General features: G+C 34.8%; 1 non-coding gene and 1 pseudogene across 1 annotated transcript; one reads left to right on the top strand and one right to left on the bottom strand.

Moving 5' to 3' along the window:
* Window positions 1–2,946: 2,946 nt before the first annotated feature.
* Window positions 2,947–7,435, bottom strand: LOC140890281 (uncharacterized; annotated as a pseudogene).
* A 130-nt stretch (window positions 7,436–7,565) lies between these two features.
* LOC140894037 (small nucleolar RNA R71) lies at window positions 7,566–7,672 on the top strand. The gene has a single exon (XR_012153591.1). It is a non-coding gene; the product is annotated as a small nucleolar RNA R71 (small nucleolar RNA).
* The last annotated feature ends 5,817 nt before the right edge of the window (window positions 7,673–13,489 follow it).

Here is a 13,489-nt window from a genome sequence, read left to right as displayed (position 1 = left end):
CCTATTGTGGCTTTTCATGATCACATTGGTTTTGGCTCTAATACAAATGCAGAATTGATTGCGATCCATAGAGGGCTGGATATTTGTAAACTTTATAACCTTTTTCCATTATGGCTAGAAGTTGACTCCAAGGTGGCGATTTCAATGATCAATTCAGACATTGTACAGTGGGAGCTTCGGAATTCTTTGACATCAATCCAGAAATGTTTGAAAACTTTCGATATTCGGAAATGTCATGCGTTTCGAGAGGCTAATGCAGCTGCTGATGAACTAGTGTATATGGGAATCTCTATGGGCTCGAGGACGCTCCTGCCACAGGATATTCAGTGCCGATTGAAAGGAATTTGTAGACTAGATAAAGCTGGATTTTTTTATATGCGAGTCAGTTCTAAATTGCAAGTTTGAGTTATGTAAATAAATTTGAGAGGTCTTGGCTTGGTCCCCCTCTCCTCTATCTTTTCCGTTTTTTATAAAATTGGTTGGGGCTTCAAGCCTCAGCCCTTTGGGTTTTTTTTTAATAAAAAAAATAGATTTAATTTATACTCCTACACTAGTTTCGTAAATATATGTTTTTAACTCTAAATTTTAATATTATTACCGTAAATTTTAGTTTTTTTCTTTTCAAGATTTATATTCTTATATTTTTTTTTAATTCGAACTTTTTATATTAATACCGTAAATTTTAGTTTTTTTCTTTGTTCTTTTCAAAATTTATTTATCTATTTGATTAACTGCAACTTAATTAAGCCATAAACTAAAATTTAGTTTATTCTTATATATTTTTATATTGACTAACATTACATAAGGTATAAAATAAATAAAAACAAATTGTGAAAAATGAAAAAAATGGCTCTTTTCAGAAAATAATAATTAAAAAATGAATGTAATGGTATTAATGGACGTATTAGTTGCAATTTAATGAAGGTGTATAATGTATTTATGGATATTAATATTTACATATAATATAATATAAATATTTATTTACTTTTATGCCTTAGCTAAAATGTTGTTTTTTTAAACTTTTATATCTCTATATATTTTTATATGACCTTACTTATAGTGTAAATAAAATGGCAAAGTTATTTCACAATGATAAAACTTTATCATTTTATTCATACTTTTAGATAGGTAAGGTAATATATTATTTAATATACATGATTTTATTTTAATAATTTCAGTGAAAATATTGTTTATTTGTCAAACACACACACACACACACACACACACACACACACACATATATATATATATATATATATATATATATATATATTTCTATATTTTTAAAGCATTTTGTAGAAAATCTTCATATATACAATGAATCGAAATAATACACAATATAAGGACAAAATAGAAAATTTAGAGCGAAAACATTTATTATATTAATTGTTTTAGATATTGAAATAATACACAATCTAATAAAATAAATATTTATTATCTTTAATAATTTTAATAAATAGAAATTTTTTATTATATTTTCCAACATCTAATCATTTTTATGTTAATCGAAATAATACTAAATTAATAAAATAAATATTTATTATCTTTAATAATTTTAATGAATATATATATTTTTTCAACATCTAATCATTTTTATTTTAATTGTTTTAGATTTTACTAAGAATTATGTACGATAAAATGTTATTTCTATAATTTATTTTTATTATCAAATTTTTATTCAATTTTGACATATCGTTGTTTTCAAATTTTCTTATAAGTATGTTGTAACCAAATTTTATTTTTCTATTATACATTTTTTTTTATAGGAAAAACCACTTTGATGCTCACGTGTTTTAAATTTTGTTTTCTTAAATTTATAGAAATAATTCAAACCAATTCACTGAAGGTGAAGTTTTATAATTAAATAAGATGCGAATTAACACAATGTATTTTTAATAACAAAAAAGTTATATAAAAATACTTTATTCATTGATTGCATTTATATTCTAATAGTATATGATTAAATTTATAAATGTAGAATGATATTTAGAATATCAATTAACACGTGTCTCGCACATTAGACACGTGAAAATGTATTAGATATAACATTAGACAAATAATAAATTTAAATTTATTCACCTTTAAAATAAAAGTAAAATAAGTAAAAATTAAAATTTCAAATAATATTCATTTGTTTTATTTTGTTAAATATTGTAAATTTCTAATATTTGACGAGGTTTTATGTTTGAATCTTAAATTTATTTAGATAAATGTGCATGGATTACATTTTGACATTTATTTTGGGAAAAATTGCCTTTTTGATTCTATAAGTTTCTTTATTTTTAATTTCGATACTCTGTGTTATCAAATTTCAAAGTTTGTTGTATTTTTTTTTTACTATTTTAGAGTCTTTTTTTCGATGTGATACTTTTGTAGTGTTTACGTTTATTGTATTGCATTAAAATTTTCGATGAAAAATAATTAAAATTGCCAAAAATCGAAACACGCAAGACGAAATTGAAACTAAAATTTTGATAGCGCTAAAAGCCCTCTACATCTGTTAAGTCCTTGTGTTTCAAATTTTGGACATAAACGCCTGCAAAATACGTATGGATAAGGGGATACGCTCAAACTTGAAAACATGAGGATATATGTGCTCAAGATTTGAAAACACAAGGAGTTAATGAATAGTTCATTTTTTATAATGAGTTTTTAGGAATTTTGAGATTTGACAGGGGTATGTATGTAATTATTTCATATGAAAATATAGACCCAAAATCATAATTTTCAAATATTAAGCTTTTTTTTTAAAAAAAGTAAACGAAAATCAAACGAACATAGAAAATTCTAAAAACTCAAACGAACAGGAAATTAAAGTGTTTAAAGCAAAAAAGATTAAATTAAAGCAAAAGAGAGTGAAAAGAGTAGTTCTCAATTTAGAATCTAGAGCTCGACTGTTCTCCTCCCCAAACTAGTCTTGGTCAGTCAGTGTGGTGATGATTGACATTAAGTCGACATCACCCCTACATAGTGTTTCAGCCTCTGAGCATTGACCGTGAAAGACTCGTTTCTTGCATCCTTTATTTCAATAGCCCCCGATGGATACACCTTTGTGATTTTGTAAGGGCCGGACCACTGAGACTTCAAATTTTTAGGAAAGAGTCGCAACCTGGAGTTAAACAGAAGAACCGCTTCCCCTTCCTTAAATTCTCTATGACGAATGCGTTTTTCATGTATTCTATTGGTCCTCTCTTTGTACGATACCGCCATATCATATGCTTGATCTCGGAATTCCTCCAATTGGTTTAGCTCAAGCAATCTCTTCTCACCTGCAGCAGCAAATTCAAAATTTAAATGCTTTGATAGTCCAATATGCTCTATGCTCTAATTCAACTGGAAAATGACATGCTTTTCCAAACAACAGTCTATAAGGGGAGGTGCCTATAGGCGTTTTAAAAGCAGTCCTATAGGCCCATAATGCATCATCAAGTCGAAGTGCCCAATCCTTCCTATTAGTACTCACACTTTTTTCTAAAATTTGCTTAATTTCTAGATTGGACACTTCTACTTGGCCACTCGTTTGGGGATGATAAGCTGTAGAAACTTTGTGCTTGACACCATATTTCTTCAAAAGTTTTTCAAAGAGATTATTACAAAAGTGGGTGCCACCATCACTAATAATTTCATGGGGTGTACCAAACCGGTTAAAAATATTTTTCTTCAAAAATTTTAGGAGCACCTGTGCATCATTAGTTGCCAAAGCTTCAGCCTCTACCCATTTAGAAACATAATCGACGACGATCAAAATGTATTTTTTTGTAAAAGAGTTTGGAAATGGTCCCATAAAGTCGATTCTCCACACATCAAATATCTCACACTCAATAATATTATTCAAAGGCAATTCATGACTGACATCTATCACATTCAATGACATAAGCACGTGCATCTTTAAAAAGATTTGGCCAATAAAACCCATATTCAAGTACCTTAGCTGCCATCTTTATGGGCCCAGCATGGCCACCTACCTCACGGTCATGACAATGACTGAGGATGCTTTTAATCTCTCCTTCCGCAACACATCTCTCGATCATAAAGTCAACAAATATTTTAAACAAGAAAGGTACTTCCCAAAAATAATGCTTCACATCGGACAAAAACTTTTTCTTTTGATGAAAAGACAAGTTATGTGGGAGTGTGCTCGTGACCAAGTAATTTGCAAAATTAGCATACCACGACGAGTGTTCTATGACAAACAACTTTTCATCAGGAAACCAATCATCTATGTCCTCAGTATCATTCTGTGCACAATCAGGAATACATTCTAGTCTAGATAGGTGATCAGCAACAACATTTTCTACTCTTTTTTTTTTTTTTTTATCTTTTATCTCTAAGTCAAATTCTTGTAAGAGTAGAATCTACCTAATCAACCTAGGTTTTGCATCTTTCTTAGCCAAAAGGTGTTTAATTGCAGAGTGATCAGTGTATATTGTGATTTTCGAAAGTACAAGGTATGAATGAAACTTGTCCAGTGCAAAAACTACAGCTAGCAACTCCTTTTCAGTGGTATCATAATTCAATTGAGCCTTATTCAAGGTTTTTCTAGCATAGTAAATAGTACAAAATACCTTGTCTATCCTCTGGCAAAGTACAGCTCCGACAGCCGAGTCACTGGCGTCACACATTACCTCAAATGGAAGATCCCAATCCGGTAAAGTCAGCACTGGTGCAGTCACCAATATTTCTCTCAAAAATTCAAACGCCTGCAAACAAGTGGAATCAAAATTAAAAGGTGTATCTTTCATCAATAACGAAGACAGAGGTTTTGCAATTTTCGAAAAATCTTTAATAAACCGCCGATAAAAACCGGCTTGGCCTAGAAAACTTTTGACTCCCTTGATCGTCGTCGGTGGAGGTAGATTCTGAATGACTTGCACCTTGGCCCTGTCCACCTCGATTGCCTGCTCCGATATGCGGTGTCCTAATACAATACCTTCGATCACCATGAAGTGACACTTTTTCCAGTTGAGTACCAAGTTTGTTACCTCACATCTCATCAAAACGATGTTAAGATTATTCAGACATGCATCAAAAGATTGACCAAAAATGGAAAAATCATCCATGAATATTTCTAGAAAATTTTCGATCATATCATGAAATATAGTAGTCATGCATCTCTGAAAAGTCGCAGGAGCATTGCAAAGACCAAAAGGCATGCGTCTATAGGCAAACGTACCATATGGGCAAGTGAAAGTTGTTTTATCTTGATCTTCAGGTGCAATCGCAATTTGATTGTATCCTGAATACCCATCTAAAAAGCAATAAAACTCATACGGGGCAAGCCTTTCTAGCATTTGGTCAATGAAGCGAACGGGAAAATGGTCTTTACGAGTTGCGTCATTCAATTTTCTATAGTCTATACACACATGCCACCCTGTAAATGTCCTAGTAGGTATCAACTCATTTTGTTCATTATTAATGACAGTTATTCCCCCTTTTTTCGGTACACATTGAACCGGACTCACCCATGCACTATCAGAAATGGGATAAATGATACCTGCATCCAGAAGTTTTATCGTTTCAGCCTTTACTACTTCTTGAATCTTGTGATTAAATCTCCTCTGTGGTTGGACCATGGGGTTGATATTCTCTTCCATTAATATCTTGTGCATGCAGATAGATGGATTAATGCCTTTTATATCTGCGACCTTCCAAGCAAACACACTCTTATGACTTTTGAGAACATCCAACAGTCTGGTCTCCATCTCACCTGTCAAAGAAGAAGAAATTATGACAGGTAAATTTTCATTCTCACCTAAAAATACATATTTGAGATGGGTAGGTAATGGTTTCAATTCCACAGTTGGTGGTTCTTCAAGGCTCGGTTTCTGGAGGACTAAATCCTTTCGGTCACCAAGATCTTTGAGTCTGAGCTTTCCACATTTTCGCCATGACTGGTTATCATTCAAGTACGCCGTCATCTTTTCTATCTCTACATTGATTAAGTCATCACGGGGAGTCGATAAAAGTGTAGCTTCTAATGGTTCCTGAAATGTATCCTGCACATAATCATATAAAAGTGAGTCCACAACATCAATCTGAAAACACTATTCATTATTTTGTGAAAATTTAAGTGCATTAAACACATCAAAGGAGATTTTATCCTCTCCCACTCTCAGATGTAGCTCTCCCTTTTGGACATCGATTAGTGCTTTCCCTGTTGCCAGGAAAGGTCTTCCCAGAATAAGTGGCATGTCCAAATCTTCCTCCATATCAAGCACCACAAAATCCACCGGGAAGATGAATTTGTCGACTTTCACCAACACATCTTCTATTATCCCCCTTGGATATTTGATAGACCTGTCCGCCAATTGCAATGACATCTTGGTGGATTTCGGCTCTCCCAAGCTCAGTTTCCTGAAGATAGAATATGACATTAAGTTTATACTCGCACCCAAATCACACAAAGCCTTATGAAATTGCACATCCTTAATAACACAAGGGATAGAGAAACTCCCTGGATCTTTTTGCTTCGGTGGAATTTTATTCTGGACTAGCGCAGAACAATTTTCTGTTAGACTGATCATTACATGATCCTCCAATTTTCTCTTGTTGGAAAGAATTTCCTTCAAGAATTTCGCGTAACTGGGCATTTGCATCAATGCATCCGCGAAAGGGGATGTTGATATTCAATTTCTTGAATACTTCTAGGAATTTTGCAAATTGAGAATCTAGCTTGGCCTTCTTGAGAGCTGCAGGAAAAGGTGGTGGAATAACAATATTTGACTGTGATGTGGGTGGTTGTGTAGAATCAGAAGACTTACCTGCAGTTTTCCTTGGTGTAGCTGGTTTTGATTCTTTCTCGCCTTGTTTCTCACCCTCAATTATCTTCCCACTTCTCAATTCAACTGCTTTGACCTGCTCTTTTGGATTTTTTTTCCGTGTCACTTGGCAAAGTACCCATCTTTCTGCTGGACAATGCTTTAGCTAACTGCCCTATTTAATTTTCCAAGTTCTTAATCGATGCATCCTGATTCTGCATTCGGGTCTCAGTGGATGATATGAACTTCTGCATCATCTGTTCCATGCTTGATTTCTATTCTTGAGGCTGTCTTCCATACTTCTGATTCCCATATGACCTATTATTCTGTCCTCCCCACGAAACGTTCGGATGTTGTTTCCACCTTGGATTATATGTGTTCGAGAATGGATCATTCCTAGGGCGGTTCTGATTTCCCACATGGTTCACCATTCCTCCCTTTGGCTGATATGAAGGATTGTCTGTCTGACATTCTTTTGTGAAGTGTTCAGCACCACATTTCTCACACCACACTTCTTGAATACGCATCACAGACTTCCCTAGAGTTAGCTCTTCAATCCTCTTATTCATGACTTCAAGCTGAGCTGCTACTGAGGTGAATACATCAACTTGATGCATTCCTGCAGGTCTCCTGGCTGCGTTCCTCTCAGATTGAGGATGATAGCTACCGGATGCCATCTCCTCAATTCACTCATATCCGTCCTCTGGTGATTTTCGTAACAAATTTCCACCTGCAGATGCATCTAACATGGTGCTATTCGAGTGAGGAAGACCATAATAAAAATTTTGTACCACAAGACCGTCTGGTAGTTGGTGATGTGGGCATCTCCTCAGTAGATCTTTATAACGCTCCCATGCTTCATAGAGTGTTTCCTGTTCGCCTTGAGCAAATGTTGTAATGTCAGCTCTGAGTTTCATTGATTTGGACGGTGGAAAATATTTTGTCAAGAATGCCTTTGTGAGATCATCCCAAGTAGTGATGGAATCTGCAGGTAGATTTGTTAGACATGCTTTAACTTTATCTCTTAAAAAAAAAGGGAATAAACACAAACGAATAGCGTCATCAAAAACTCTCTGCATCTTAAAAGTGTCACAGATTTCTAGAAAATTTTTCAGGTGAGCATATGGGTCATCGATTGTCATCCCACCAAACTGGACTGTGTTTTGCACCATTTGAATGATAGCAGGCTTAATTTCAAACAGGTTTGCTGCTATGGTTAGCCTGATGATGCTTGGTCTGGCATTTTCGATTGATGGCAAAGCGCTATCCATCATGGATATGTAGATAGGTGGTGCATTATTCTCATCTTCTCCAAATCCACATAGCCGTTCTTGGTCTGCCATTGCTTCTTTTTGTTGCCTTCTTCTTCTACGAAAGGTTCTTTCAATTTCAGGATCAAAAGGCACGAGTTCTCCTTCGGGTGAATGTTGAATGCACTGCAAGAGAATCCTGCAGTTCACAGATGAAAATAGTGATTAAAATTGAAGTTGAGAAAATTAAATAAGAAAAATCTAAGTAATCAATAGTCCCTGACAATGGCACCAAAAACTTGATCGGGCAAATACTAACACTTATATTAAGTATAATTATCTCTCTTTTATGCTCAATATTATCGCAAGTGCACGACTCAAGTTATAGAAAAATGTACTAACTACGAGTATCGTCCTCAGGGACTACGTCACAATAATTCAATTATTTAATTTCTATACCCCAAAGTAACGAAAATTTGATTTTCTGATTATTCTAAAATTATAAAGTAAAGAATTCAATTTAAAAATACTTAAATGAAAATAAAATAAACCACAGCAATGCTTAGCGCAGAAAAATATAATATGAGGAAATTTTGTTGGAATCTCGGTTCACCTTCCCCCAAATTGAATTTGGATGATTGAAATTACTTTACACTCATAAATTTGACAAGAACTCCTTAAATATTGACACTCTCTCTCGACTTGATGTCAATCTAATTCAAGTTAATGAAACAATCAAATATCTTTGATTATTTATCATTACTGATTGCTTTGCGTTCATTGAATTTCTACAACTTTCAACCTGGTGGTCTATGGTTATCAACATGTACTAAATATCATATCTCTATGCATATTTTAAGTCCATGGATTTTATCACTCGTCCTAATCATGAATATATCTCTCGACAGCAATTCACAATCTACGAATATATATTAAAGTTAGCTACTCCTCAACATAGAATAATAAACCATGATAAAATCAAATACTCGCATAAAAACTCAATCAATTCGTCCAAAGATTCAATCACAAAAACATGTTGCGGGGTTAGGATTCCCTAAATTCCAACAAAATAAAGTTTAGCTACTACAACTCATAATAAAATTCAAAATAATAAAGTTTTTAACATAAAATTTCAGAAATCGCGAATAAGAAGAACTCCCAACGAGAAGAAGAAACTTTCGATCTTCCGAGCCGTCTCCCCTTGATTTGCTGCGTTTTTCCAACCCTAAAAACATCTGAAAATTTTCTATATATATTTCCCTCAGAGTCCTTTCCATAAAAATCTCCCGAAATAAGAATTTCCAAAATCTCACGCGGGCGCTCGGTCTGCTGATTTTTATCGATCGAGCGCCCTAAATTCTTTAACCTTCTGCCCGTCTAAATGATTCCAGTGCTCGTTCTGCTCTTTTCGGCAGACCGAGCGCTCAAAATCCTCCAACTCTCTGCTTGGAAAAGTAATGCCAGCGCTCGGTCTGCTCTTTTCAGCAAACCGAGCGCACCCCCTTGTGAAGCCCGAAATTATGATTTTTTTCTCTTTCCTGCCAATTTAACCATAAATCAATAGGAGTAAACAAAACACATAAAACTACACTAAATGCAAACAAAATTAGAAAAACATTAACAAGACGACAAAGAACGAATGCAAAACACTAATAAAACAAACAATAAAACATGGAAAAATGACTCTTATAAAAAAGAAAGAAAACAAATCCGTAGTCGGTCTTCCAAATCCGGTCGATCGATCTTCGTCTTTGTTGATTGATGTTCTTCACGTTTTCATCAAATTTTCTCCTCCAAATCTCACGTTTAAGCTCTCTTGATTTCTCTTGTGTTGTGCGGCTGCTTCCCTCTCTCGTGTGCAAAAGAATCCTTTTTATATGTGCTTCAAATCCAATAAATAAAAGCTCACGAAAGTCCACAAGTTTCTTTCCCGAAAAACACAAAATTCTGACTTCCGCGACGGCGCGGGCACGCAGTAGAAAGGAGCGGGCGCGCATGAGCTTTGAATTTGAACTTTTTTTCACGTCCAGGACAGCACGGGCGTGCATGCCTCTCGCATGTGCAATTCTTCAACTCGCGACAATTTTCAAAAAATCATATCTCGCAATCTAACCGTCGGATCAAGCGGAAATTTTGACAGCTACAAAACATCTTAAAATATATTATGAACGGTGGGGATTGGATTTAGATGTCTCAATAATATCCAGTAATTTTCTGAAGTTTTTGCTCCAAAATTCGTTCATCCGCTTTTTCTCGCTACTTTTTCTCCAATCCTTGCATCTCACAAAAACAACAACTAACACGCATAATATATACTTGATACAACACAAAAGTCAAGTCAAATCATATATAAATTAAGTGCATAAAATGCACTTATCAAATTACCCCAAACTTTGACTTTTGCTAGTCCCGAGCAAAACAATAACGAGCAATATAATTGGCCTCCGAATTCTTACATTTCAAGATTCAATAAACATGTAGTATAATTTTCTCAAGATTTCTCATGTGTGTGTGATTTACCAATTTTGTCTATCCTCCTCGCTTTCGATACACTAATGCAACAAGTTTGTTTCATAGAATTACCAACTCCGCTCTCTGGTTTCAAAACACTCTCCACCAAGTTCAACTTCTACTCGCTAAGATCAAAAGGAATTTTCATGTATATCATCGTTTGTTCATAAAATCACCGGATTTTGCACCCAATTTTATTTTATTTAGCACCAATAATTTACCCGCAGACTTAGCTATAACTAAAGATAGGATTTGAATTTCAATCCTCTCGTCTATAGCCCGGATAGAGCATCAACCCCATTTTTTCCGTCTACTTAGCCATGGATTGGTGATTAGGATTTTAATCCCTTTTCATGCCCGGATGGAATTGTAAATTTTTTTCAAAAATATAAATTTTTTCAATTTTTCTAAATTTGCAACCCCATTTATTCCACATACTTAGCCAAGGACAAGGGAATTAGGATTTCAATTCCTCATCAATGACCCGGATGGAGTTGTTCTTAAATTATTGCCTAAATCATTTCTATCTCATAGAAGTCTACCTCGGTTTCAAGTATAAATCACCAAAGTTAAGAATCAAATCATCCAATTCACTCACAAAATCACAAAGCTTCTCTAATCTCTTGAGTATCAACAATCAAGGCATTCGTGCAATTTTGTGAGAACTCAAGATTAAATTTAGCTAACACTGAAATTTTTAACACAAAATTAATTTCATCATAGGCCAACACAATTACACATCATGTATTCAACTCAAACTAACTCATTAAAAATTTTCAAAATTTTCAAAATTTTGAAACACCCCCAAACTTAAAATGTGCATTGTCCTCAATGTACAAGATTAAATTAAAAAAAAGACACGTACCTTGGGCACCGTGCGTCAGTACTCGACACCATCTTAATCACTCAATGCTCTTCTTCAGGGGTATCTCTTAAACTCTCACCGCTTCAACTTTTTTCACCTACACAACTCAAAATTATTATTGATGTTTAGTTTCTACATGCACAAAAGATAAAATAAAAACGAAACAACTAAAGAAATAAATAAATAAAAAAATAATAACTTGGGTTGCCTCCCAAGAAGCACTTAATTTATAGTCCATAGCCCGACTGTCATCGGTTCTAACCCGGTTACTCTTTGTTGGAGGATTTTCCTTTTTCCTTCACCCTCCAAACATACTCAACGATCTTCTTAAACTTTGCTTTCTTTTTATTCTTCTTCTTGGCCACCGGCGGATCATTCTCCCTTCGTACTTCTACATCACTCTCAACTTTACGACAACTTTCCATCATTTTTTCTTGCTAAATCATACACACCCTCTCCATGGATGGATTTCTTGCGTCCTTAAAATACATTAAAAATTACCTTCTCCCCTTCAACTCCCATCGACAGCTCTACTTTATTTACATCAATCTTGGCGCAGCAGTAGCCAAGAACGGTCTCCCCAAAATCAACGGCATATTTCCATCTTCCTCCATATCTAGCACAACAAAATTCGCAGGAAAAATAAATTTATCTATTTTTACCAGAACATACTCATTGATTCCAAGCGGATATGTGATAGATCTGTCAGCTAGTTGCAACATGATTGTTGCGGGCTTCACCTCACCAAGTCCTAAGCTCCTGAAAACAGGCAAAGACATTAAGTTAATGCTAGCTCCTAAATCACAAAGTGCTTTATTAAAATTAGAAGAACCAATAATGCAAGGAATTGTAAAACTCCCTGGATCTTTTAATTTTTGTGGTAGCTTCTTTTGCAGGATAACACTGCACTCCTCATTCAGATTCACTGTCTCAAATTCTTCCAACTTCCGCTTCTTAGACATTACTTCCTTCAAGAATTTAGTATAATTCGGCATTTGCAGCAAAGCATCAGCGAATGGAAAATTTATGTGAAGTCTCTTAAAAATATCAAGAAACTTGGAAAACTGTTCATCTAACGCTTTTTTCTTGAATCTCTGTGGATATGGAAGTTTTGGCTTAAACATTGGTTTCTCTTAAGATTCACCTATTGATTCCATATGCTTACTCTCACCACTCTTGCTATCACCAACTTCAGCTTCGTCGAAATTCTTCTCCTCTTCAACTTCAGCTTTCGACTCATTGACTCCAACTTCTTTTCCACTTCTCAACTCGATGGCCTTGTTGGAAAACTGGCGAGTTCCCAGACCAATTACGATTGATACCCGGTGCAGCGGAAGTTTAAAATTTTTCTCATGGAACGATTCCATGGTGTGGGTATCAACCATACAACGATTGAATTACGTGTGTGTGTAAAATTTAAATAACAATTAAATAAATTTTACCTCAAATCTCGCAACGAGATTAATGGACACCAACAGAACAATTCTGCTCTTGTTGTCTCTCCCTGGAACCGATGAACGCCTTCAATCAGGTCCACGAACAGAGGTTTAATCCCTCTGATAGATTGCACTAGAAAATCTATCAGAAGTTTTCTGCGAAGAGAATACACGAATTTGATTCGTTATTCCTTACTGCGATTCAAAATCACAGACCGGAATTTTCTCGGGCAGAGCAAAGGGAGGGGACGGCCGATCGACTTTGAGAGGGTCTAGGGTTTTCGAAATTTGCTCTCAAAATTTATGACCTGTTGTGTGTAATTTCTGTACTGAAATAACTTATTTATAATGCAGGCCACTAACACCTTAGGGCCCATTAGTCATAAGCTGGGGCCCGACAAGCAAAGCCCGCTCGTTCAGAAATTAATATAAAATTCATCGTGACTCCGATTGATGAAACGATTTCACCAATGTGCACAGAAACCATTTCTGCACGTTTTAAAGTCAAAATAAATTTTCCTGAATCCGAATTCAGTGGTTTCCAAAAATGTCCATCCCTATGTCATTTTAGGAAATCCTACTCCCTTACTCTTATTTAAGAAGTCCAACTCCTTAGTTCATTAAATTTAACTCTTTAAATTTAACTATCTCAACGGGGATTAAAACTCC

The sequence above is a fragment of the Henckelia pumila genome, chromosome 3, assembly GCF_033568475.1.
Source record: "Henckelia pumila isolate YLH828 chromosome 3, ASM3356847v2, whole genome shotgun sequence".
Classification (NCBI taxonomy): domain Eukaryota; kingdom Viridiplantae; phylum Streptophyta; class Magnoliopsida; order Lamiales; family Gesneriaceae; genus Henckelia; species Henckelia pumila.
The sequence above is the reverse complement of the archived record's forward strand: the minus strand, read 5'-3'. Positions and strand labels throughout refer to the sequence as shown.